We start from the raw sequence: 27773 nt of genomic DNA on the forward strand, positions 1-27773 counted from the left end.
AGCCTACATCCTGGGAACAAATTTTCACCCCTCACACCTCAGATAGAGCCCTAATATCCAGAATGTACAAAGAACTCAAAAAATTAAACAGTAAAATAACAAATAATCCAATCAACAAATGGGCCAAGGACCTGAACAGACACTTCTCAGAGGAGGACATACAATCAATCAACAAGTACATGAAAAAATGCTCACCATCTCTAGCAATCAGAGAAATGCAAATCAAAACCACCCTAAGATACCATCTCACTCCAGAAAGATTGGCAGCCATTATGAAGTCAAACAACAATAAGTGTTGGCGAGGATGTGGGGAAAAGGGTACACTTGTACACTGCTGGTGGGACTGCAAAATGGTGAGGCCAATTTGGAAAGCAGTATGGAGATTCCTGGGAAAGCTGGGAATGGATCCACCATTTGACCCAGCTATCGCCCTTCTTGGACTATTCCCTGAGGACCTTAAAAGAGCATACTATAGGAATACGGCCACATCAATGATTATAGCAGCACAATTCACAATAGCTAGACTGTGGAACCAACCTAAATGCCCTTCAATAGATGAATGGATAAAAAAAAATGTGGCATCTATACACAATGGAGTATTATGCAGCACTAAGAAATGACAAAATCATAGAATTTGCAGGGAAATGGATGGCATTAGAGCAGATTATGCTAAGTGAAGCTAGCCAAGCCCTAAAAAACAAATGCCAAATGTCTTCTTTGATATAAAGAGAGCAACTAAGAACAGAACAGGAAGGAAGAGCATGAGGAAAAGACTAACAGTAAACAAAGACGAATGGGGGGAGAGAAAGGGAGAGAGAAGGGAAAGCATATGGAAATGGTAGGAGACCTTCAATGATACACAAAATTATAAGAGGTTATGAGGGGCAAGGGGGAGGGGAAAAAAGGGAGAGAATTGAACAACAGCAGAGGAGGTAGAGAGGGAAGATGAGAGGGGAGGGGAGGGGAGGGGGGATAGTAGGGGATAGGAAAGGTAGCAGAATACAACAGTCACTAATATGCCATTATGTAAAAATGTGAGTATGTAACAGATGTGATTCTGCAATCTGTATTTGGGGTAAAAATGGGAGTTCAAAACCCAATTGAGTCAAATGTATGATATATCATGAGCTCTGTAATGTTTTGAACAATCAATAAAAAAAAAAGAACACACAACAGATTCTTTTTTAAATACCCTGTTTTCAAACACCAGCTGTTATGAGAGACAGTCACAAGCCCAAATTTTTTAACTTCCAAAATACTAATAAGCTGTATTTTTCCTCAAAATAGTTGACCTAGGACTTACTGTTTTGAAAACATCTCTGAATAGATGCAGTTTCGACGGGTCTTGTCCCTGCTCTTGCATCAAAGCTAATGGCAGACACATTGATGCCTTTTGATTCAGAAAACACAGCAAAATGAACATGAACCTGAGTTTTGTTCTGTCTTCCCATTGGTGAGACAAAAACATATATGCTGTCAAAGCAAACCCTTTAATGCTTATCACAGTGACAGAAAATTGAGGAACAGCTTACCCAACAATCAAGATGATTGGTCTATAAAATTTTTACAGGAATTTTTTAGTTTCTTTCCTCCTTCCCTTTTTCTCCTGCCCTCCATTTCTTTCTTTCTTTTCTTTTCTTTTTTTAATCTGCAAACCACATTTCACTCCAAATCTGGGAATAATCAACTCATACCTCAAGGAAGAGGAAATGTTTGAAACTTTTTAAACAGAAATTCTTTTAGGAAGAATCAACCAGCATATTGAAATAAGGTGTTTGGGGAAAAAAGGCCAGCAGGACTTGTCCCAAAGCACATAGAATGAGGGAAGACAAGAAATCAAAACAGGACAACTTTGTCTTACCCAGGAAGCAAGCGTCTGGCAATATTTCACTCTAATCAATATAGGAACAAAAATTGCTTCTCGGCCTTTTGGCTAAGATGGAGTATAGTATCCGTTCTTATCAGCTTAAATATAGGAACAAAATAAAGATGATCCTGAAGAACTTCTTTAGAGAAGCCAAAGTCTCAGAATGTTCGTGTCCGCACTGTGGTAAATTGAGAGGGTTAAACTATCTAATGTTAAAGGTGTTTTTCAATGATCAAATGCTACTTTGTATTAAGACCACTTTTTAAATTGTGAGTCTTCAGGCTAGTTCCAACTGGGTACCTGTACAACCAAGAATCTTGATGAGGCCTAGAGATAATAGACCTACCCAAACCCACTGTTGGTAGGGAATGTGGGCATAGCTTTTCTCTGGAGCTCTGTGCCTGTATTCTTACACTGATCTTTGTGGTGCTTGAAAGATTCCCTAGGGAACTGCTTTCACTTTTCCCTATGGCTCAGGTCCATGCTGGATCCAGTGGCTGCAACTAAATCTACTATGACATAGTGATACCTTTGCTTTGGATCTCTTTTACCCAAAAGTGAGGTTCAACTTCAATGGTGGGAGGCCTATTCCTGGTATTAATCTATGTTCAGTAGATATGCATGCCATATAGAGTAACCAACTGTCCTAATTTAACAAGAATCAGCCTGGTTTTAGGACTGAATACCTCCAGTCTTGGAAAAATCTTCAGTTCTAGGTAAACTGAGATGGTTGATCACCTGAGTTCCAGATATTTACCAAGAATCATCTGTGGATGTCAGGCCCTGGAAAAGGATTGAGAACCCAGTGAGAACAAAACAGACAAGGTTGTTACTGTCATGAGGCTATCATCCTGGAAACAAGACACATTATAAAAAGAAATAAAGACCCACCAGTGGTTATAGATGATGATTTCTGTGGGGATCTGCTTAGAGGGTGTCTGGGTGGCTTCTCTTAGAGTAAGACCTGAAGTATGAGGAGTCAGCAATGGATGTTGCCAGAAAGAATTTGCTCTAGTTCATTCTTTAAGAACAAAAACACACTTCAAGAAAACCTTAGGAGAATTTTAACACTCTAAAATTATCTTATTTCGCAATTTATATAATTACTAGTAAAATTAGATTTAGAATAGGTATCCTATAAGAATAATCAAATAAAAATTACATGCTAGCAAAGACCTTGTCTCTAACCCTGATGCCCACAATACTTGGTATATAGTAGCTGCTCAACATCTATTGAATAAATAAATGAGTGAAAATATTACTTCTCTTTGATCTATTATATACCTCCCCAAAATTCACTTTCCCTGAGTTATTCCCCTGCTTTCAACCACCCTATCCATACAGATGAAATTATGAATTGCATGGGTCATGGAACACCCACCCATAAGCTTCAGACCAGGGATATTCTAGGCCAGTCTGTGCCTATTGGCTCAAGGAGAGACTTTGTAAGTCATTTCCTTTGCCATGTAAGAGCTCATAAGATGTTAGGTGCTCTGCTACCCAAGTTGAGGTGAGCTACATTTCTTGGTTTTCAGCCTCCAGAATTATGACCTACTTTTAAAGATGGGTTCTGGTATGACTAGTGTTAATAAGGCACAGAGGTGAGATCTAACAATTTTACTATTTCTATTAGGAAATTTCTCACCTCCTCCAAACCAGCACCTTCTTATGACTCTCTCACTTCCTGACAACTCAGCATGTAACCACAGAGCCTGTGTGACCTCCTAACCAAATCTGTTGCCTACATCCAATCAGTGGCCGTATCTGTGTATTTTGTATCACCTAAATTCTCCTTACCTTTCTTTGACATTTCTGGCCCCACTATATTCTGAGATATGCCCATCAACTTGAATGTTATGTCCCACCACCACACATAGATAGGTACAGGTATAATATTAGACTATCTCTGATATGTGGCATGTCAGCAACTATAATTGCTCATTTGCTTGAAGACGAACTATATTTAAGCAGTCAAGATTCTCAACCAAATTTTTAAAATGTATCTCTTATTTATGCTTTCTTGGGGGATGGGGGCTACCAGGGATTGAACTCAGGGGCACTCAACCACTGAGCCACATCCCCAGACCTATTTTTGTATTTTATTTAGAGATATTGTCTCACTGAGTTGCTTAGTGCCTTGCTTTTGCTGAGGCTGGCTTTGAACTCATGATCCTCTTGCCTCAGCTTCCTGAGATGCTGGTATTATAGATGTATGCCACTATGTCCAACTCTTATTCACATTTTTACATATGCAGTAATACAATTGAGTGGATTACCTATCATTGAAGGAAAAAAAAAACAGCCTAAGTTGATCTATTCCAATGATTTTCCTCATACTATTCCTCTTATCTAGAATGAACTTTCACAGTCCCCAAATAAACCATAACTGTTTTTTCCTAACTTTTAGAGACCTATTGACAATATCTTAATTTTAAGTTCTAGAGAAAATTTTTAAATACTTAGCTCAGCCTTAACAAATATATAATAATGGCCATGTGACTAATGAGTTAACACTAACAAATATGTAATTTTGAATGCTAGTTGAGCTCTAAGTTTTAGGGATTCAAAACCATGGTCTTTGATGACAAGTTGGTAATTGCTGGATGTGATTGAAAGATCCAGTATTGACAATTACTTTAAACATGAGGATTATTTTTTTTTGTTTATTTGTTTTGTGTGTGTAAGCAGGAGTCATTTGTAGCCATCTGAATTAAATTTAAGGAAAGATGGGGAATGATTACTATTTATTGAGCATTCATTATATGCCAGATAGGATGTTAAGTGCTTTCCTTAATATATATTTAATCTGCGTAGCAATTGCATATTATATTATCTCCAGCCTTATAGAAGAGAAAACAAGTTGAGAAAAGTTGTAAAACATTGCTTAAGAACAAACATCTAATAAATGGTAGAATCAAAATAGGGGTCCAGCTGGGTTTGACTCTAAAGACATTATAGAACAGACACATGAGAGATTTATATGGACTAATATGGTAAAATAAGTCTGAGGAAAAAACAAAACAAAACAAAACGTGTGTGCTTTCCATTACCTCACAAGTGGTTATGTCACAGGAGGGGAAGTGCAATGCTGTATAATGACCAAGATCACCCACAATGGAAACAGGAAGAACTTAGTTCAAATCCCGGGTCAGGAAGAACTTGAACAAATTGTTTAATCATTCTAAGCTTCAGTTTTCTCCTTTATAAGAGGGAAGTAATACTTGTTTTAAAAATGAAATTAAATCATGCATATAAAGTTATCAGTACAATATTTGGAAAACAACTCAATCAGTGGTAGTTAATTAAATATAATTGTCATCTCTAATATTCAGCAGCTTTTTCATACTTCATATCTCAGCCTCTTTCAAACTCCTTTAAAAAGTGTGATTACATTTGCTTGTCTATATGTGTGACTTCATTTTGTGTTGTTGGAGAACCATTTGAAAATTGTAGGCATCCTTAAAAATATTTTAGTGTGCATCCCCTAAAAATAAGGACACAGATAATATCATCCCTTCAGAAAAATCAACAATGTATCCTAATAACACCTAATTTCTACTACATGTTTAAATTTCTTAAATGTCTCCAAAAATTGTCCCCAAGGATATTTTGAGCCAGAAAGCAATCAAGATCCATATGCTATATTTGGTTGGTGTTTTTATTCTCTTTTAATCTATATTAACCCTCACTCCATTCCCGATTTTGTTTTTCTTGACATTGCCTTTTTTGAAGAAGCTTGGTCATTGTCTTGGAAATAGTTCCACTTTCTGGCTTTGTTTGATATTTTCCCTTGTAGTGTCATTTAACTTGTTCCTCTATCTTCTGTGTTTAATCTCTAAATTGGAATGCAGGTGTTAAGATTTTGTTGCTTTAGAGTTGAATATTGTATCAAGAATGCTTTAATGTAAAGATATATACTTCATATTAGATCCTGTCAAAATTTCCATGACCACTTCCTCTTCAAAATATTTTTAGTTTCCTAGGTATCTCGGGTATGGTTAGACCAGTGGTTTTCAACTCTGGCTTCACTTAGAAGCTGTTGCGGAGTTTTAAAAAATATTTGCTCCTGAGTTACATCTCTAGAGATTCTTGGCTTGAACAAAGATATTGGTATTTTTGTAAAGCTTCCCAGGGGATTCTCCTGTATAACTTGGGTAAAGAGTGTCTAGTTTAGACTATAAGCTCTGAGAAGGTATGGCTTTCTTATTTACTACTACATATTGTCAGTGTTTGGTAGAACATCTAGCTCATAATTACTGCTCCATAATACATGCTAAATTAAATAATGTTCAACATATAGATAACCTCATTCTCCTTTCATATTCTGGCTTTATTAAATGATGTAATGTAAAGCCAATAGGTTAATTATACCATGTTTAAAGAAATCAGAAAGGGCTATCAATTTCCAAATATCTGAAAAACATATATTGATTGAAAAAGAATTATTTTCAAAATTCTTCGGGAGAAAAAAAGAGCAAACAATGATTTAGCAATAGTGTTATATCAATTTGGTTGTAGAAAATTCTCTTTTTTCTTATTAGTTCCTCCAGTTCTTATTAAAAGGACTAATGAGACAATTCCAAAATTACTTAAGGAGGAAGAAAAAAACTGGGAGATTGTTTCAGTTGTAAATTGTTGTTTCCTTCAAACATATTGAGCAAATTTCAGCCATAGGGATAAAAGCTGTAGAGAGAAGAAAAGTTATACTTCTATTTGTTCAAATCCAACTAGGGCCAAAGAGAGGAGTGTATAGTCCATGAGTGCTTGCCACCACTAACCACTAGTATCTTCAAATAAAAAGGAGATAAGAATGGCCATCTTCTTCTAAAAAAGAAGCCTATACCAAAACAAACTCTAGTAAATAGAGATGGTTCACTTGTTCACTACACTGCTACCAAGCAAAAATCTCCAAGAGGAAATAGCAAATGATAGAAGCACATTGTTTGTGTCTGAAACAACTTTTGCACAGATGAAAGAAAAATGCTTTCTCCCACTCATAATAGTAAAATTATAAATTAAAAGTGTTTTTTTTCTTTAACTCACGAGATTGGTACAGATCTACTGTAAAGGATTACAAAAGTAATACCTTTTGATCAAGCAACACTAGCTAATGAAAATTTTCCTACAGATAGTACTGTATTCATCAGATGGAATAAGACATGAATAAAAATATTCATTCCCTCATGGCAAAGATTAGAAGAAAACTAAATATCCATTATTAGAGAAGTTTTGATACATTCACAAACTCAAAACATTTTTTAGGTATAGTAGAAAATAATAAAGAAACTAGGTATAGAATATTATGTAGAAATAAGAAGGAACATTTTTTTGAGCTGTATTATTTTTATATTAAAAAACTTGGACAGATAAATAAGGAACTGGTGAGTGGTTAGCTATTTGGGAGAGAAACACAATATGAGAGACAGGAAGAATATTTTTTTTTCCACAAGACACCTTTTCATACTTTATCTTGTTTAAAATGTGTGAATAAGTCACAGATTCAACATTTAAATATTTTTAAAATGTTTTATCAAAAGTCCAGGGAATGTATTTTATTTTAAAAGAAAGCATTCTATATATTCTCATAACCTTCATTCTTTTTGTGGAGATTCAGAATCAATTCTTTCACTTTCCAGTGTCGCTAAAAATGAAACTGAAATTCTACATTCTTCTCCAGACCCAATCTTAAAAGCTGGAATCTGGAAAAAACTCTAAAGACAACTTCTCGAAAATTTCTAATCTTGACTTTTGTTGTTGTATCAAATTTTGAAGCAGTTTATTACATTTAACTATGCATGGTTTAAAGGTTGCAATTGTTGTAAAAAGACCTCAGTTGAAAACATCCAACCCAAGGCTGATACTTATACAATATCAATTATGGCATTATAGTAAAATTAATGTTTCTCTCATGGAGCTCCCAACACATAAGAACTGTATGTGTGCATGTATGCACGCATGTGTGTGTAGGGGATGAGTGATTTACACAATGATGAGGAAATTCCATCTAAGAAAAAGAAGGGATTCTTTCTTGACAGACAAATCTATAGGATGAAAAGTCACTATGGTGTACTCATTTGCCTCTTAGCATCTGCTACTTGGGGTTATCACTTATTTTTGAATATATAGTCTATAAACAAAAGAATGAGATTGTTACTCAGTCACTTACACTTTGCCCAGCTCAATGCATACAACAAGTGCAACCTAAAAGTCTGACAGACCACAGTAAAATATTTCTGTGTTCTAGGGTCACTGTGACCTTGCTGAGTCATTCTCCCCTTGTCTGGAATTTGGAGTGGTGAATTTCCTTATGTGGAAATGGAATGTCAGTGCCTACCTCAAACATCTCACAATTTTGACAGTATGACCAAATGATACAATAAATATAAAGATTGCGGAGAGTGTACATTGAAAACATTTCTAGTGACACTGCCATTATGACATCGATATAACAAGGCAGAGGAGCAAAGTAGTAATCCCAGACTATGGCATCATGGTGAATAGTCTCATTTTTACAGATGAACAGCACGAAAACAAGAAAGGTAAAATAACTTGCTGAGCCTCAAGAAACCACTCAGAAGCAGAAGTGAAGGAAAATTCCTACCCAGATGTTTTCATGGAATGTCTCAATTTTCTACTGTTTTACTTCTATCACCTGAGCCTTGGGAGCTCATGGAGTATGTGATGAAGGAGAAAGGCCAGGTGAGCACCCTGGTCCTAGCAAGGCTGGAGAGACACTGAAGAAAGACCAGAGAAGGCCCTAAGCATAGTAGTGTATTGGTCACATCCTGTTTGAGATGGTTATAAGAAGAAGGACCGCAGGGGTGGAGGTTCTAGAAAACTTTTACTATGCATTTTTGATCTACTGGGGTCTTTAGAGCTTTTATCTCACCTAACCATCACAGCAGTCTAATTAATGTCTTCATTTTCTCATTGAGGAAATAATACATGAAGCAGTTCATAGGTTCCAGGCCCTGATGAACTCGGGGTCTGTGTGGCTGGTCAGGCTCCTGATGGCTTTGCTTTATTTCATAATTACTGATAAAGATTGCCAAGGATGTAGTCTATGGGAGTATATTTTGATTTTTTTAGTGAATATTTATGATATATGTTCAAAAATTTTAAAAATAATTTATCTTTGCTAAATATTTTCTTTCTGTAGGGTGAAAGAATTAGTACAAACATCAAGATGGATTTATTTTGGGTGTTTCTGTTTGTTTGTTTGAGAGAACATCTAAAGCTGCCTCTTTAACACCTATCAGAAGGACCAAAACAGGGGCTTTCAGTTAATGAATAAATACTATCCCATAGCCATCTTTCAATGAAAGCAACCTGGTATACTTGATTTATTAATGCTAAGACAGTTCCTGAATAAAGACAATATCTAACACATATACAAAACTTTCTAAATACCATGCACTGTTATGAAAGATTGCACCTTCATTTAATCCTCCTGTGTGAGGTGAGTTCTACTATTAACTCCATTCTTCAAATGAAGAAACTGAGGCACAGAACGTTTAAGTAGCATGTCCAAGATCAACAGCTAAAGAGTTTCGAGCAGTATTGTATGTTGCATGTTGAATGACATTTGGAATATCTCCTCACCTAGGACTTAATTGAATAAATGATTTTTTCTGCCTAAATTAAACTCTCAAATTATAGAATTAGACAGAATTTATTTATTAATCAAATCATTCTGTTATTCATTTGTCCATTATGTATTATAATGTTACTATGTAGCAGCTTTAACAATGGCAAAAATAGACATGATTTCAGCTACCCTGGTACTTAAGGGTCTGGGAGCAATGAGGGTTTGGTGGGGTGGTTACTTAATCATCATACAAATAAATACAAAATTACAAACTCTCATAAGAACTTTGAAGGAGAGCTACAAGATGTAATACAACTCTGTAAGAGCATTTAAAGATGCATATATGTCCTGATTGAAGGCAGGGATTCCTGGAGGGTTGAGCTTTGGTCTGGGATTACTAAAGTCCTCAAATTGTTCAGCATTTCTGAACCTCAAACCTCACCTGTAAAATAGGGGTAATGGATTGTGCTAAAGTCTTAGTGAGATAATAAATGCAAAGAGGCTACCCCAGCACTTAACAAATATTTAATAAATGATAATTATTGACTTTGTTACTATTTTTCTCATCACTCCTTAACCAATATCCAGTTGGAGTACAGGATAAAAGAAACATGGATTTTGAATAATAGTGATCATAACAATAGGGAAAGGGGAAAAAAAGAAAATATTTTGAAATTATGTGGATTTTACTTTTGAAAAAGCTAGACAACCCCAGCAGATTTTATTTTTTTTAAAAAATATAGCTATTCAGTAATATGAACAGCATCAATAAACAAGTTGGAAAACAGATGCATATGGGAAAGTTAATGCTTTGTTAGTATTTTTGCTGACATGCTCAAGATTTTGTCATTGTCTACTGATAGCATGTTTCTCTGCGTCAAGTATTTCTTTCAGCATAAGTCCTAGATTGATTGATATGCTATGTCTTTTACCCAGAGCTTAATATTGCAGCTTAATATTGTAGGAGAAAGGGTCAGGTTGACTGTACTTGTGTGTTCAAGGGCAATGCAGGTGGGAAAGGAAAACCTATAGCTACAGCTTAAACTCACAGGGAGTTTTAACCTGATTGCTTTCTGCTTCAGCTTAGGGAGAAAATGGAAGAAAGCCTGGTGAGTCAAGTTTTCATAGAATTGTTCTCTTCCCTGAAATGTGAGGTGTCTCTAGAAGAATCTTTCTGGGATGGGTTAAACCCTTCTGCATTTTTGTTTTTTCTGGCAGAAATGTTCTTATTTCCCCTTGGGAGGATCACTTCAAGTGTTAGAGTGTTCAAAAGCCCTGGAGATTCATCCATGTCTGGTGTTATACTGATTGAGGTCTGAGCCTTGGGAATCCTGAGCACACAACCAGGCCATCAGGTAGGTGGCATGAGCATATTCCTACAAACACTCCATACTCCATACTTCTTCATGGGGGAAGAGAAACTGTGCAGGATGGAGTGGGAAGGTGTGGAGAATGGGCTCTTGGGGAACCACCCAGAGCCATCACTTGGTCCAGGCTATGTCTGGACCTCAGGTTCCACTCTTGAGGAAACCCAGCCAGTTTTGTTCCCATAGCAACAGGTCATTACAGCAGCATCTTTCAGGAGTTTAGTTGACTCAGGAATTCTGTGAAAAACTGCCCTGTCTCTGATTCTTACACTCTTAGCTCTGGAGTTTCCACCAGTAAAACATTTGCTTTTCCTTGACTAGCCTAAAACTAACAACAACAAAAAAATGCGCCTAACCTCCCCTGTCTTATTCCTTCTGGGAGAAATTTTAAAACACAAAAGGGGTATATGTTGCTGGGCGTGGTAGCACGTAGGCCTGTAATCCTGGTGACTTGGAGACTGGGGCAGGAGGATGTGAGTTCAAAGCTGATCTCATCAACGTAGCAAGGCACTGAGCAACTCAGTGAGACCCTGTCTCTAAATAAAATAAAATAAAATTTAAAACAAGGGGCTAAGGATGTGACTCAGTGGTTAAGTGTCTCTGGGTTCACTCCCCTGTACCAAGAAAAAAAAAAGGAGGTATTTTACAAGAGGAGATGTGGGACATTGAACATACACAGCCCTAAGAAGCCCCTGTTAACTTGTCATGTTCCCGCTAAATATAATGGTGTTTTTCTTATCACCAGGAGACAATGGAGGAGTCTCCCTTATCCAGGCTGATTCTGAGAGGCCTTGACCTTTCACTGAAAAGATAAATTTTGTAAAGATGGGTTCTATGGGTCCTGGTAAATGGACCACTGCAGATGACCACTGATAAACGACAATAGTTTATCCTCTAACACACACACACACACACACTCACACACACACACACTCACACACACATACACACACACTCACAAGTTGGAGGCATAGGTCAGGGAGTATACAGACCTATGAAAAGAAAAGACAGGAATAGAGCTTTACAGGTATAGAAGGCAAGAAGCAGAATCACTGTGGCAAATCTGGAACTAAGAGAAACTGTTAATGGCAAGATTGCCTCCCAGCCCCTTTCTCCAGAAGCCTAAGTGTCCCCACCATGCAAGCAGACAGGCAGAAGCTGGTGAAGTTACATGGTGACATTCTCCTTCAAACTCTTTAAGCCTTACAGGAAAGGGCATGTCTTTTATTCCCCAAAATTAAAAACAAAAAAAAATGTGTTTTTAGTCTATTTCCCGTGTATATTCATTCCCTTTTGTTTTTTTTCTACCACACCTAGCACACAGGGAGTAGGAAGTAAGTAGTTGTTGAATAAAACTATACTATATGGAAAACCGTGTGTGTGTGTGTGTGTGTGTGTGTGTGTGTGTGTGTGTGTGTGTGTTTCCAGATAACCAGGGAACTGACTCCTGCTGCCTTCTCAGGAAAGAATGTGAATTATTTGCCTCATGTCAAGAAACAAATGATCTATTCTTATATTTTTAAGGTCCCCAGAAATAGGAAACACCTTGTTTATTTTCTGACCTGTGACTGCTATGTCTGAAGTTTAGCTCTAGAAATAAGAAGAAAAGAAAATATCTAAACACATTTTTTTTAAAAAAAAGGACCCTCCCCCAGTGCTGTTCGCTGCTGCCACCGTCTTTTCTTCTCTGCTTCCTCCTTTTCAGCTTGACATCCTCTCAAACGCTACCTGACAGACTGCGGCAATCACCCCGTGAATGTAAGTAATTTCTCTATTGACAGCCTCCCATTCTCCCTGACATCTGCCAGCACTCCCTGACACTTGAATAAGCATTAAGACATTAACAGTCTGGCACAGGTTTAAGGGCTGGAATAGCAATGCTTGGCAGGCCTGCTACACAAAGCCACACGCACAGGGACCCCCACTCATTCAACCTCTCTGTCCTTCTGCTTGGAAAACCTAGCAGAGCCCCACAGTAAATGCCGATTATTCGCTCGACTGCCCTGGCATTTTGGTGTCTCCTAGAAAGGCCAGATCCTCCGTTAAAAGAAAAGAAGAGAAAAACAAGAAAATGTCTGCTTGGGAGCCAGTGGAAGTGAGAAGAGAATGCTAATACAAAGGCAGGTCGCTGCTCAGTGGGATGAGTTAATATTTTAAAGGGATTGACTTAGAATAAGAAGCAAAGTCAAGCTCCCCTAACTTACACCCAGAACAATTTGCATCACGCTTTTCTTCTGCTAATATCAAATTCTTCCCACATATGAGCTGGCAAGTGCCATCTTTGTGCCAGGGATTTTTGAAAGCCAATTTGTCAGACCCACATACAGAAAATTATTAGGAAAGAACAGCATGGCAGAGTGTGTTCACTGCTAGGATCTGTTCGCTGAGAAATGGCAAAGCTATTAACACACATGATATTCAGCCCCCAAGTGAGTCACAGGGCTGCCTCCGTTCTATTCTGAGGAGGCCTTGTTTGGGATCAGAAACCTGTCATCCATGCAGGTAATGCTAAAATTAACATTCACACAGAAGGGACAAAGCAGTTTTCTGGGAGTGGGACACTTTTCTTGAGTGAAAAATGACTCAACAGGATTGCACTTGGAAACGAAAAGTTAAAATAGGTTCTACAATAGTTCGAGCTAGTCTAATCAAAGGACCAGGCAAGACTCTGCGGCTCATGACTCCCTTCACATCTTGGGGAGTTAGGCCAGGGCCACGTCACTGAGAGCAACTGCTAGTTGCGTAGTGATTCCTTCCACAGACTATTTTTCTCTATTTCCCTGTTGTCTGGTCTGAACCTAAGGTCATTATGTCTGATTTGTGAATTAGCCAGGGAAAGAAGCTCAAAAAAGGATATGAGACAGTCCCCAAATCCCACAGGTGGTAAGAGGTGGCAGCACAAGTTGAACAGGGGTCTCTACCCCAGGGTTGATTCCACTCCCATTGACTTCCGGCCCTGGGGAGCTTAGACAGAATTACCAGAGGCAGGGCCTAGTGAACCTGGAAGGACACTGACGGCCTTTCCAGAGCCCAGAGAGCTACCCCCAGGACTGTGATTAGGCTCACAGATCAGTAACTGAATAGCAGCAATCTCTGCCCAGTCCACAGAGGCTGCTCAGCTGGGCAGCATATCCTCTGCAGGGCCAGCCAATCAGGGTGGGAAGTGTGGGAGGGTAGGTGGTCAGATCAAACTAAGTGCCATTTCTGAATTTGTTAGTTCGAACCTTGAATGTTTTAAGATTGGGGGCTTTGGAGTCAAGGGGACCTGAATTTGCATTCTTTCCTTCACTAGCTATGGGCTGGGCAGTTTAATTAACTCAATCTCAGTCTCTTCATTAATTAAAAGTAGTGACAATGATATCACCTTCTCAGGCTTTGTGAGAGCTAAAGGAGCTGAAGTTTTGACAAATACTTAGTAGAGTAAATGCTCACAAAATAAATGCTAGCACACTACTACTAATAGTGGATATAGGTATTCATGTGAAGCTCCCATCTTTCCAGTTGTTCATACAGAATCTCTGAATTTCCTGCAGGAAGATACTGTTGTCATTGATAAGGCCCTAGTCTTTGTTTTTTGCTTGATTTTGTTTGGGGTGGTACTGTGGATGGAACCCAGGGGTGCTCTACCACAGAGCTATATCCACAGCCCTTTTTATTAGTTGTTTTGAGACAGTCTTACTAAGTTGCCCAGGCTGGCTTTGAACTTGGAATCCTCCTGCTTCAGCCTCCAAAGTCAATGGGATTACAGGAATGTGCCACCATGCCTAGTTTAAGGCCCTCATCTTTGTGACTCAACTGCACTCTTTGGATATCCTGCAGTTACTTCAAATGCATGTCCCAGCCAGTTCATCTTCCATTTAACCATAATATTCGTAGCAAAAGGCTGCTGACAGTTTCACCTGTCTTCTGTGCACCCTATTTACAACCTTCTTTGTCCTGCATTAGGTATTATTTTTCACTTTCACAGATGAAGTCACTGAGCTTAGAGGGGTTAAACAACCAGCCCAAAGTTTCACAACTGTTACATATCAGACCGCACTTTGAAATGTGGGTCAACTTCTGACCTACTCTATCCTTCTCTGACCAGAGGTAAGGCTGCAAAGCACAGGAGCTTTGGTTTTCTCCTCTCCTTGGTCTCCCAATCACACAAATGGGAATTCCTCTCCTGCTGTTCCCTGCCAAGGGAAACTTTGACATATTGTCCTGGCTTTACATCCACTCTGGCCAACCTAGGTCAGAGTTGCTTTTCCATTTGCTAGACATCAGCATGAACTGCTTTTTGAATGTCCCTTCTCTTGAATAACCCCCAAACCTAGTGCTCAACATGTCCCCAAAGAAAACTTGCAAGGACTCCCCACTGTCTGCAAAAGAAAAATGGTGCTGGTCAGACTGACAGTCAAGATCTGCTTCCTCCATAAACATACTCTTCAGTTTCCAGGTCTCTCTTTATGTACTTGATAGAATGCAAGCAGCCTAAGGGCAGAAATCTGAGCCTCTTGATCACTGTTGCATCCCCATACCTGAATCATGCTCTGCTTATAGTAAGTGCTCATTAAATATGTGTTGAATGAATGAATAAAATATTTTTTCCCAGGCAAAATGGGCCTACTTTCCATCATGTTTCACCAAGGAAACTGAAAGATAAAACTTCTAATTTTATTTTATTTTTTTGAAGCTGTTTGTATAACATTTTTTAAAAATGAAGAAAACCCAAACAAGATTCTTAAAATTTGCGGTGTTTTAGAGGATGATGTGTATTATGTTATGCTTTTAATGTTTATGGCCCTATCTTCATGATTCTTTTCCTTCCCTCCATCTGCCTATCTTATGCCCAACCTGTCCTTTAAAGACTCAACTGATAACTCCTCCGCCATCTTTTTCTAGGATTTCCTCATGAGAATAACTCCCTTCTTCCTGTGGCTTCCCCACAACAATTTGACTGTAGGTTCACCTGTGTCTGTGACTCACCACCTTACTCCACACATTTTAGGTGTCCATATCTTCTCTAGGTTTGTGAGAGCAGGTCCACCATCTGTTTCTGACTCTCTATCCACCCCATGCCTGCTGCTTTGTGTCATGAAAACCCCACAGATGCTCAATATCTATTTTTTTGAATAAATAAATGAATCTGTCAATGCAGGTAAAAATAACAGATGGCTGAAGTCTTGGCATTAGGCATTAGGCATTAGGCTGATTTTTCCCAGTTGGGAGACGGCATGGAGAAGAGGGAAGTTCTGTCTGTCGAGATGAAGGCAGAGATCCTGAAACAGACAGGGCCTGTGGAGTAGGTGGGTCTTGAGGCACATATTTGTGCTCAGAGGTCAGCCCTGTCTTTTATTTGTTATATAAACTTTAGTCATCGGATGATATTTTTATCCACCTCCTAGGCTTTGTACTAAAGATCAAATGTGCTAATAAATGTGAAGTGTGGTTCTCATTGTGGTAGATGGGAAGATGGCAATATTGTTTCAAATATTTAACACACACACACACACACACACACACACACACACACACACGCACACCACCTGTCTTATTTATTTAGAGCCATGACAACAAATGACCATGGTCAGGGTGGCTTAAGTGACACACATTTATTGCTCTCAGTTCTAAGGCTGGAAGGCAGAGGTCTTGGTGGAGTTAGCAGGAGTGTCCTGATGAGGGCCTTCTCAGGGCTGCAGGCCACTGATGTACATTGCGTCCTCAGATGGCAAGGAGAGACTGAGAGCTTCCTGGGGATTCTTTAAGAAGAGTTCCAACCCCTTTCTTGAGGGCTCAGCCCATGACCTCCTCACCTCCCAAAGGCTTGGCCTCCTCACACTACCACATAGAGGGGCAGAATGGCATCCGATGAGTCTTGAAGGGGACACAAACTTGCAGTCCTCTGCATTATCTCTGGCTGTTGACACCTGAGTTGCTATGTTCTCTCCTTGCCTGTGTGACTTGTCATGACTAGTGGCTTTTGAGTGGCAGTGGCACATGCCATGACTGAGTGGAGGCTTTCTGGGCTATTGTGCCCTTTCCTCTCTACCCAGTTCTCAAACTGGGTCTTCTCGTCTGCCCTGGATCCTTTTCTCATTTGCCCTTGCTTGGCTTACATTAGGACCTCATCCCTGGGCTCTTCAAGGCTTTCTGCCACCAGCGATCTATCTGACTGAGTAGGAAGCATGGGTTCCAGTTCCAACTCTACCCTGTGACTGTGGTCACAGGACTTGTTCTTTCGGAGGCTCTGCTTCCTCATAGATAATTGTCAAGGTTCCTTTCAGTTCAAAGAAGTTTTCAAGCCTACAGACAAGCAGCTCCTGGGATCTTCCATATAAGTCAACAAATTCTCGCTCTAACACTTCCAAAGATGGAGTGTTTTGGGGGGTGGGCGGGCCTCAGCTTCACGGTCCTTTTCTCCTTTCACAGGATTTATGTTAGGTTTTAGCCATCGTCAGTGTTTAAGATAATGACATTGCATGTCACTCTTCCCTCTTACCACTCCACGGATAGTAAGGTCACAAAAGTTTTATCCAGAGAAAAAAGTAGTTTCTTAGAAAAGGAGAAATCATGTTTTATAGGGTTTACGAAAAATCTTTGGCTGGCAAGTATGTCTTTAACTTAAAGGACTTAAAATAAAAAGCATCCAGGAAGAAGGTGAGGCTGCTGTGGTGGGCAGAACTTGGGTTTAAGAACCAAAAGCCCTGGTTGGGTTCCAGCTATTTCTGCCATCAGTCATTCAGGTGACCTTGGGCAATCAATCACTCATTTTCTGGGTTTTGACTTCCCTATATGTAACAATAAAGAATCTCCAAATTCCTGTCTCGCATGAGTGAGTGTTTCATCCCCTATGACTCCATCAAAGTTAATTGACAGGGTTGTTTTCTACAGGCATTAAGTGGCGGTTCTCTTAATTTGTAGATTAAGGGAAATAAATGAAAGAAAGGAAATGTTTACAGGGGAAGCCCAGCCCACACAAATCTTCTGAATTGATAATAAATTTTGATCCTAACCGGAGGAGTAAAAGAAAAAAAAATTGATTTATAATCATTTAAGCCTATTTGGTTTGCCAGAAGAACAGGTGGCCTAGTAGCTTTGCCTGCCCGCCCATGGGAGGTGTTCTGCTCCAACAAAGGAGCGAATCTCTGCCATGTTCCTCCCAGCTCTGTTGAAATGTATCCATGGTGTGGCTCAGAGCCTCCACACCTCAGCCAGTGGGGTCTGTCAAGTAGAGGGGTGGCTACCAAAGCTGGCCCTCCCCCATTGGTGTATTGTTGGTTTTAGAGACCAGGTCCTCCTCCCCTCACATTGCCATGTGCCTGGCCTCGGTGGAGTAGACAAATAACATGGCTTCCAGCCACATTCCCCCCTAGACTTCCACACCCCTCCCTCCGCAGCCTGGCCGCTCTGGCTTATGAGCTGAGATGGCTCCAAGATTGGCTCTGGTACACATACGACCAATGTGCTCCAAGAACAGCCCCTAGGGACTCCTTCCCACACTGGCTTTAAAAACATGTGGTCCCTCCCACATGGAGAGGGGACACACATTTGTGAAAGGCCACCATCGGCCTCAGAAGGGCACCTCAGAGCACAGGTTGTGAAGCACAGGTGCCTGTTCCACTCTCCGTCACGACAGCCTGTCTGGGGCACAGCTGCTGTACTTGGATCTCCTGTGTTCACTCCCAGGCCATACTTCCCCAGCATCACTCGCAGCCAATTACAGAGTTCCATGGGGGTGTGAGAGCTGGGCCATTCCCACCTAAAAGGGGATTCCTTAAATGGGCATCTTTGGTTCAGGGACCTTCCATCAGGTTAGCCCCAACTTTCTCAGAACTGCACTTCCATCTGAAAGTCTTTCTACCCAGTCCTTCCCTCTGTTCTTTCCAGGTATCAGACCTGCCTCATGAGCCTTTGGCTCCCCCAAATATTCCTGCTTCTTCCCACTTTACCCTCGACAGGCTCTTCCCACAGTAAATTCATTTTATATATATATAAAATCTCCAATCCCATGTGGCATCTGTCTCTTGGAGAAGCAGGGTCTACATTTTTGCAATGTGTGGCCCACTGTATTATCTAGGGTCCAAAAAACAGAACCAACAAAATATATCATATCATCTGTAAAATGTGTGTGTGTGTGTGTGTGTGTGTGTGTGTGTGTGTGTGTGTGTGTCTGGCTCGTGCAATTACAGAGACTAAAAAGTCCCAAAACTTAGAATGGGATGGAGACTCAAGAGAGCTGATGTATATAATTCCAGCCCCAAAGCCAATGGGTTCAAGAGCCAAGAAGAACTGATGCTCTGATTCTGATGATTAAAAAAAAAAAAATGGATATTTCAGTTCAAGACAGTCAGTCCCAGAGGAGTTCCCTTTTCTGCTGAAAGGGTCAGACTTCTTATTCTATTAAGGCTTTCAACTGATTGGATAAAGCCCACCCACATTAGGGAAGGAAATCTGCTTCACTCAGTCCAGTCTACTGATTCAAATGTTAATCTCATTATAAAACATTCTCATAGATATACTTAGAATAATATTCAGCCATATATGTGGGTACCCTAGGGTCCAGTCAAGATGATGCATAAGATAAAACCATTAAATCCTTGGAATCCAACAGTTAATCAGTGGTATCACGTTTGCTAATGGAATGAATACAGGTTCTCACATTATGAGTTGCACTTATATCTGTTTCTCTAAAAATTATGGATGCCTTGAAGATGAGAATAATGTCTTACTCCTTTCAGATCCAGAGTACACAGTGCATCTTCAGAAACATATTTTTTGAGTTCTAATTCTGTGCTATGCAGAGTGCTAGGGGTATAGCAGTGAATAACACAGGTCAGGCCCTTGTCCTTAGAGAGCTCAAATGTAGGTGAGAGAGATTTTAAAAAGAAAAAAAAATATATGATATTGTGAAGAGATTTAAGAATAAAGCAGGACAAAGGATGGAGAGGGAGGGAGAAGTGTCATTCTGTGTAGATCCTTGAGAAGGCTTGAATAAATACCCAAACAGACAAAAGAATTTATGAATAAAAGTATTGGGAGGGTTGAGCGAGTGTGCTGGGGCAAGCAGGAATTTGGAGCAGTGGAAGGCCACCTCCCTGGCCCGGGGCATCAGCTCAACTAAGTGTTAGTCCCCAGCTCTGTCTGGTGCAGTGTCCTTCTTTCCCTCCCTTGTTCCCATTTCCACAACTTTTCTTAGAGAGTGGGTGGGCACAGAGTGCCTTTTCTTAAGGGACTTCCTCCCTGGGGTAAGTTTTAAGTCAACTTTATTACTACAATTGACCTTCTTCAACATGAGGGCTTGGGGCCAGTTTCCACTTCTGAAGAAATTCCTCTCAAAGTGGTACTCTGGAGACTCTTCAGTAAATGAAGACAAACTTGGCAAAGAAATTCCAAGCCCACAGGCAGATAATTAAGAGAGATTTTCAAAGCCTGGGGGGAAATCAAAGACCATTATGTATGTATGGTTTGCACTAAACCATTTTATTACAAATTGAGCTCCATACAGCTGTGCAGCAGTTGGAAAGGAAGAATGAACTTCTAAGGAAAGGCTAAAGCCACATGGATGCCAACCTTCCAGGAGCCTACAGGAGCCACACATATGTCATGTTTCATGGCTTGCCATGAGTAATTTCAAAAGCCAAAACAGGTAGTTTGGTTGCAAGTTTCAAGAGAGAAATGATGATGTAGCAACTGAGGGCAGGGGGAAATACCAAAACTTTCCTCTCTCTTAGACTTCTCTATTCGATTCCTCACTCTTGATAGGGATGTAGTAAAAGGAATAAGATTTGTGTCAAGTCATCTAAAGCCTTTGGGAAACTTAGCAGAAGAGTCTGGACTTGAAACCAGGCAAGCCTAGAAATGTAATTTAATTCTGTGTGATCTCAGGCGAGTTATTCAGACTCTCAGAGCTCCACTTTCCTTGTCTGAAACTTACCTACTGTGAGGAGTTGTTGTGATTAATATGTGAGACAGGGTGAGAAAAGTGCCCAGCACATGCTAGGTGCTCAATGAATAATGGGAAGGAAGTTAATAAGAAGTTAATAAGAAGCTCCAAGAACTTTTATCATAGTTTCTCTTGTTATTGCTAATAAAGATAATATCAAAAAGTTCTTTGTCAAGAAAAGGGATCACAGATGTCTTTGCTAAGCCTGCAGTAGGACCTTATTTTATGATTTTTGTTGGAACAAAAGAATTATGGCAAACTGAAGGGCTCAGTCCCATCTAACGGGGGCAGCTGAAAGATTTAAACCCTCCCCATCTAGAGGTAGCTTCTGGAGGGCCTGAGCATCATTTAAAGGGGACAGTTGATATTTAGCTCTGTCTGGAGGTGGTGTAGACTCAGTATTGGCAGATTTTTTTTTCTTTTTTTAAGAATCTTCAAATTTACATTTTTATGTGAAATCTCCAGTCTCATAAAATGTCTCATAACTTAATTAACAAACATGTAGGCCACAAAGCGTGTCTGCAGGCTGGATATGGCCTGTGGGCCGCCGGTTTGCAATTTCTGGAAGACACACATTCCACAATGAGGGTCTCACTCCTTGTATAGTAAGTTATTTTAATTTGAAAAATAATTCTTCAAATAGTTCTCCACAGAGCAAAGAAGTCAACATATAAATAAGTCTCTTCCTGCATATTTCTTTTTCTAGGAAATGAAAGGCCAAAAATAACCTCAAGAACCTAGACTGGAGTTCCCAGTTACTTCCTCAAGACTAGGCTGATCACTCATTAGCATGCATAGTGAGACAAGCTGCTCTCTGCCAATACAGCTGTTTTCAGATTGTGTGCCTTAAAATGTGATGCTCCCGCACACTTTCCATGACAGCACAGAGAGGTAAGGTATTAATGAGCATTCCACAAAATTGTTGCCTTCAGATCTTAAAAGAGAGGGCAGAAAGAGCTTAGAAGAAATTATTTTGGTTTTAAATGATCTTCCTATAGGCTTCAGATGAGCTTTACAGCAACAAAGAATGCTCCAGAGGAAATGCCAATTGGAAACTATCAGTGGCTGAAAAGTATTTTAATTAACTTGTTCCACTCCATTTCTGAGCTTACTGCAGAGGAAGAAGAGGAATCTTATTTCAATATCAAAAGTTACAGAGAGCATTAAGCTCCCATTTTTGATTGACAGCCTCCTACACCATCACACACCCTAAAAGTAGCAACTATGAATTTGGACCATTTGTAAAACCCATGAGGTTTCTAGAGTATGTGACAATCCAGATATATGTGTCCTGTTCATCCACAGAAGTTGTCTCCTGCTGAGGAAATGTACTGTGACATCCATTTTGATAGGTAACAGGCACATTAAGATAGAATTACCTCTGTTAGAATATGACTGTGATAATGGCAACAGGAGGCCCTTGGACCAGAACTACTGTAGGACATCAGTAAGAAACATGCTCGGTTCCCTTAATGACACAAACAAGGATTTGTTCAGAATTGGCTGGGGGTAGTTGATGATTGACACCTCTTCCCAAGGTGTCTGAGTGTTGAGCAGCCATATCTTCACTAAATAATTGCTCAACGTGTAACTGTCTAAACAGTGCTGGGCAAGTATTTGGTCTGAGGTCTAACTTTGTAAATTGGCAACCTCAGTGACATGCAACACAAGTTAATCACCACAGTCCTATTCATTTCAGACGATATAGGATTTCTTTCCCTCTGAAAATATTAGGTTAGGAAATACCAATGAGGATCTATAAAAGGGGCAAAAAATTATTCTATCAAAATGAAGTTTCAAAGATTTGTTATAAAAAATGAAAAGATTCTCTTTTTACCAAGAAAATTCATATTTTTGAAGTTAAATTTAGAACTATATATATATTTATTTATATTATATATTTACATATATAATATAAATATATACTATATATATTTATATATTTATATTTATACATATAGTTCTAAATTTAACTTCAAAAATATGAATTTAACTTCAAAAAAAATATACATATATACACACACACAATAAAGGGCATTTTGATAAGGTACATAGAAGCCTTTGAAAGGCAGTCACTAAAATAAAATAATGCTACCATGAACCAGACCATCAAACAGAATTTCTATTTGAAAAACTCACCTTCAGTGCCCTCCCTTTTCACCCATTTCCTTTTTTTCTCCTAAGACCCTCTCTCTAGCCTCCTAATGGCCCCAATGGGATTGACAACATTTTCATTTGAGAAAGGCTTTCTGGAAAGGATGAGTCAAATTTAAGAGAGTGTGAGTTGAACTTTTTGCAACCATGCCCCCTGGGCTTATCGTGTTCCCAAGATATTTCATAATCTCAACTGGTCAACATGACAGTTGACTGGGATGGCAGAATTCCAAGGAAAGCTGCCATGCTGGGTTTGACTCTGGGTGATGCTGCAGCTGTGGTTTCCCTTGAAAGAGCACCCCCACCCCCTGACAGATACTTATTTTCAAGTACTTATTTTCAGAGTATAATTTAAAAGGATGGTCAAGACACCACTTCGCAAGATCATAAAGATCTGCTTGTCCATTTGGGTAGAAGAGGGAAAACAAATTCTAATTGGAATAGCAGTCATATTTCAATGCAGATTATTGCACTCTACTCAGATATCTGCTGTCACTTCAATTAGAATCAATGGTCTTCTTTCTTACCAATCCCCTCAAATGTGTAGGTTGCTATGACCTGACAAGAATGTATTATTATTTTTTTTAAATAGAGATAGATACATCACAGCAGGAGGCTAAGTGATAGAGCTAACAGTTAATTCTTGCTTCATTAAGCCAAGCCAAGTAATTCTCTTTAAATGAAGAAACCCATCCTGCTTCCCAGTAAATATTCGGTATTGAAGCAGCAATGAGAGCTCATGCTATGTAAACCTTGCTTCTCTTTAGGGGCTCCTTGGGCATTTCCACTAATGCCCCACTAAGAAGCATTCAAAAATACTATTCTGAGTAGATGCGCAAAATAATCTTGGTGAAATCGCTTCTTAGAGTTTGTAATTTTAAAAACGTGTGCGCTCACTCTCTTGATCAATCACGAAAATGCTATAATCCTCTATGGGCCTCCCAGCTGTTAGTATGAATTAGAAACTTCTACTGAATAATCTCCACAGGTCATCTCATAAAAAGTGCCTGGGTTTTTCAGACTAAGTGCACATTGGATATAGAAATCATTATCACTTTGGGGTTGATTAGAAATGGGCAGGTATTTTGCAATCCTGGAAGTATTTGTATGCCTATGGCAACTGATTAGCGATTTCAAATTAGTAGCTTAAAATTAAAACAAGCCTGGGGTTAGAATAAAATGAAATGGCTTTTCTAGGTAAAGAAAGCTTCAATATCCCCAGAAAGCCCCTTCCCTCCCCCTCATCCTTTCCCTTCCTCTTATTACCCAACCTCAGATTGGTTTCTGTCAGTTGGAGAACTTACAGGGGTGTGACTGATCATGTGAGTTTCCAGATTTCAGCAGGAAGGAGAAACAGTGGGAATGACTAGATATGGAGATGTCAGTCTCATGTATTTTTCTGCTTCTCACAAAAAGGGATTGAATGGTTCTCAGGGACATTGTCCTGCAGTGGGACAGCCTGGCTCCTCCCTTTTGTCTGCTGTTTCTTTGGAGAGGCAAGCTGCCTTCCACCCAGCACACCTGCTGCACAACACCAAGGTCTCCCATTCAGTGAGGATCAGAAGAGAAAGAAAATGCCCAAGAGAGGGAAAAAGATCAAAAGAAATATTTTGTTTCCAGGGTAGGTATGGCCACAGGAACAAGGAAGTAGACAATGTGGTTGAAGTTTATAGGTGGTGGGGCTGGGAGGAAGGGGACCTAGTTTTTTACAAGGAATTTTAAAAAATCTACTTGCTATAGTTCAAATACAGTTTGTTCCCTCCAAAATTTATGCTGAAATTCATTGTCATTGTGGCAGTGTAGGGAGGTGGGGCCTTTAAGAGGTAATTAAGTCATTAAGAGGGATTAAAGCCTTCTCAAGGGAATAGGTTCATTCTTGCAAGAGCAGGCTGTTCTAAAGCAAGGCCACCTCTCAGGTTTTCTCTCTTTCACATGCAGCCACTTGCCCTTCTGCTTTCCACCATGAGGTGAAGCGGCCCAAGACCCGCCCCAAAGCAGAGCTGCCTTACCGTGTTGATGGTGTTTGGATGTGGAGTTTGTGAGAGCTAATTAGTATCAGATGAGGCCATGAGGTGGTGGGGGGATGCATTGATGGCATCAGTGCTTTCTAAGAAGATGAAGAGAGTTAGTACTCTTGCTCCATGGCACACGTGATCCCCTTCATCATGTAATAAGGCCTCAAGAAGGCCCTCACCAGATGCTGGCACCATGAATTTGGACTTCCCAGGCTCTAGAACTGTGAGCTAAATAAACTTCTTTTCTTTAAAAATGACTCAGACTAAGACATTCCATTATAGCAATAGAAAATGGACTAAGTCTTTTGCCATTTTGCCTTCTTGGACTACTGAGCCATGATTTTGTTTGGGAAAGTGTTAGAAATTAAACCCACACTACTATCTTAGTTTGTCTTTGAAAGTTAAACAAGAGAGAAAAGAAGAACAATCTGGGTCTTTGAAAGACCTTTTTCCAGACAGGCAGTAGAAAATATGCCTTGATATGCTGGCTATCTCCCCAAGAAGTCTGGGAACATGAAGTTTGTCTAACTCAGAATTTCTTTGTTAGTTAACTAATCTGGTGAGGTTTTATTTCCTTAACTATTGAAAATTATTCTCCTACTGATTCCCTTTATGTTTCCATATTACTTTTGATAAAAAGAAGCTGTCCTCTGTGCAATTTTAATTTTAAGAGAAAGATAGCACTTTCATTTTGTAGGAAAAACTATTTTTTTTTCATCAAGTTGCCAACTAAGAACATATAGTAAACATTTAAACTCTCCAGTCTTAAAGATTACTGGCACTGTAAAACATTCATGAAGAAAAAAAAGAAAAAGAAAAAGCTCTGACATCAGCAGATGTATTTCCAAATTTCAATTCTGCCACACAGTGACTTTGGGCAAGTCATGAAACTTTTGTAAATATCTGTTTGTCCATCCCTAAAAGATAAGGCTAGTAATAAATCTGTTGCAACAGTTCGTATTGCTCTAGGTAACAAAAAATAAATTGCATCAATGCAGAAACTATGTATTCATTTTCTTCCTTTTAATTCAAAAAATGCCTTCAGGAGACTCAGTTTAATTGGCATCTGCTGTGTCTTGAATGTGTCTCCCTTCAAAATTCAGGTATTGCCACGGTAAGGCCTTTAAAAGGTGCTTCAGCCACAGGACTCCTCTCTTAGGAATGGGATCAGTTATCTTTATAAAGGGTTTGATGGAGGAAGTTCAACCTTTTTTACCTCTCTACATTCCACCATATGAGGATGCCACATTCTTTCTTTCTAGAAGGCACATTATTCAAGGCACCTCTTGGCAGAAGAGACCCAACCCTGTCTAGACCATGAACCTGCCAGCCCACAGATAATGGACTTCTCAGCTTCCAGAACTGTGACAAATAAATTTCTGTTCTTTATAAATTACCTAGTCTGTAATATTTTGTCATAGTAGCACAAATAGACTAGGACAGTATCCTTAATATTACTCAGTCCAACCAGCCCTGTAGCAGGCATTATGACAAATGACCAAGAACCAGAAAACTGAACCTATGTCTCAGAAGAACAGTCCTTCTATTTGAGGAGAGGAAATATATAAATAATATGAACTAGCAAACAATCAGAGTACATATACACAAGTTATTAGATGTTTTGGTATAAACAGCAGGTACCAAGAAAGAGGATGAGAAATGGGTTTTATTTAGGCCTTTATTACATATAAAAATCTTAGTAGCAAAAGACAAACTGCTATAAAAATAAACAAATCCATGGGACTTGCTTAATCAGAAGAGTATGGTTTAAGATTTGAAGGTAGAAGTGAACAGAGCTTATGTCTTCTGGAAACAAACCTAGCTGGAGCGGACAGGCTCACTGAGGAATACGGCTCGAAAAAGTATATTGGGACCAATTGACAGAGCCTTGAATATTAGCTTAACTAATGGAATCCGATCTCTGAACTCTTCATAAAGAGAATGAAAACAGAATTTTGGAGAGTATTTTGCTATTCAGGGTCAAAGTTTAGTTCTGGAACTTGGTTGGACTCAGGGAGTGGAGGTGAGTTGGGTTGTTTGTGCTTACCGAGTGCTTCCTTCTAAGGCGCACGCTCCATGTGGAACATTCCTCTACCCATAGATGGTTTGATAAAACCAGTTTACCTATGGGTGGTTTGATCCATATTAACTAAACTCAGGAAAGACTCGTGCATAAAAGCCAATTTAATTAATTTCAAAATTTAGAAAGTTACACATAATCATTAAAATGAGGGTGGTATATGTATGTTAAATAACTTTTCTAGCTTCTCTCGAATAGGAGGATAATTCTGGAAAATGAAACCAATATCATAAAACGTATGGATCATCCATCAATTGAGTATTTGCTAAGCCTATACTAAGTGAGAAGCACTTTGGTGCGAAACTGCAGGATCCTGCCGAGACCTGACAATGGTTTATCACATTGGAGGTGGAAGGAAGTAGGCCTCAGGAGATGAGCTAAGAACAGAAGACAAGATCTAAGACATGAAGGACCGTGTATTTTCTGTGAAGGAGCACAGGTGTCTTTCTTTCTATAATCACAAGGCCCTGCAATGTTTCAATAAATTTGGAAAATTTATTAATTTTTAATTATGTTATTTAATTTAGTACAGCATTAATACCTTGGTAAATAGTCACAATTTTACCTACTATAGAATACATATTTTTGCACCAATAATGCCACTGGGTACTAAGTTTTGAGTGTAAAAATGAACCACAACCTGAATTATCACTGTTATCCACAGGAGTTCTTTTTATAAACAAAGAAGTTGGGGTTATACATTTCCAAATCAAGGAACAGATTAGATCTAAAGTAAAGGGAAAAAGCAAAATGGAATAAAATCAGTATTAGAGGAAC

General features: G+C 39.3%; 1 protein-coding gene, 1 long non-coding RNA gene and 1 pseudogene across 7 annotated transcripts in view; 2 read left to right on the forward strand and 1 right to left on the reverse strand.

Moving 5' to 3' along the window:
• Rasgef1b (RasGEF domain family member 1B) overlaps positions 1-27773 on the reverse strand; it is a 553928-nt gene that overhangs the window by 44537 nt on the left and 481618 nt on the right. Inside the window, exon 1 of one of the 6 annotated variants that reach the window (XM_005339698.5) lies at positions 2554-2572. The exons of the other annotated variants lie outside the window; for them this stretch is intronic. The gene's annotated coding sequence lies outside the window, so the exon portion shown is untranslated. Of the gene's footprint in view, positions 1-2553; positions 2573-27773 lie in introns of those variants that run through there. 6 annotated transcript variants of the gene reach the window in all.
• On the forward strand, positions 1914-2036 carry LOC120892477 (U2 spliceosomal RNA; annotated as a pseudogene).
• LOC144366513 (uncharacterized) lies at positions 24274-25173 on the forward strand. The gene is made up of 2 exons (XR_013425574.1): positions 24274-24522; positions 24840-25173. It is a non-coding gene; the product is annotated as an uncharacterized LOC144366513 (long non-coding RNA).

This window comes from Ictidomys tridecemlineatus, chromosome 9 (assembly GCF_052094955.1).
Source record: "Ictidomys tridecemlineatus isolate mIctTri1 chromosome 9, mIctTri1.hap1, whole genome shotgun sequence".
In the NCBI taxonomy this organism is placed as follows: Eukaryota; Metazoa; Chordata; class Mammalia; order Rodentia; family Sciuridae; genus Ictidomys; species Ictidomys tridecemlineatus.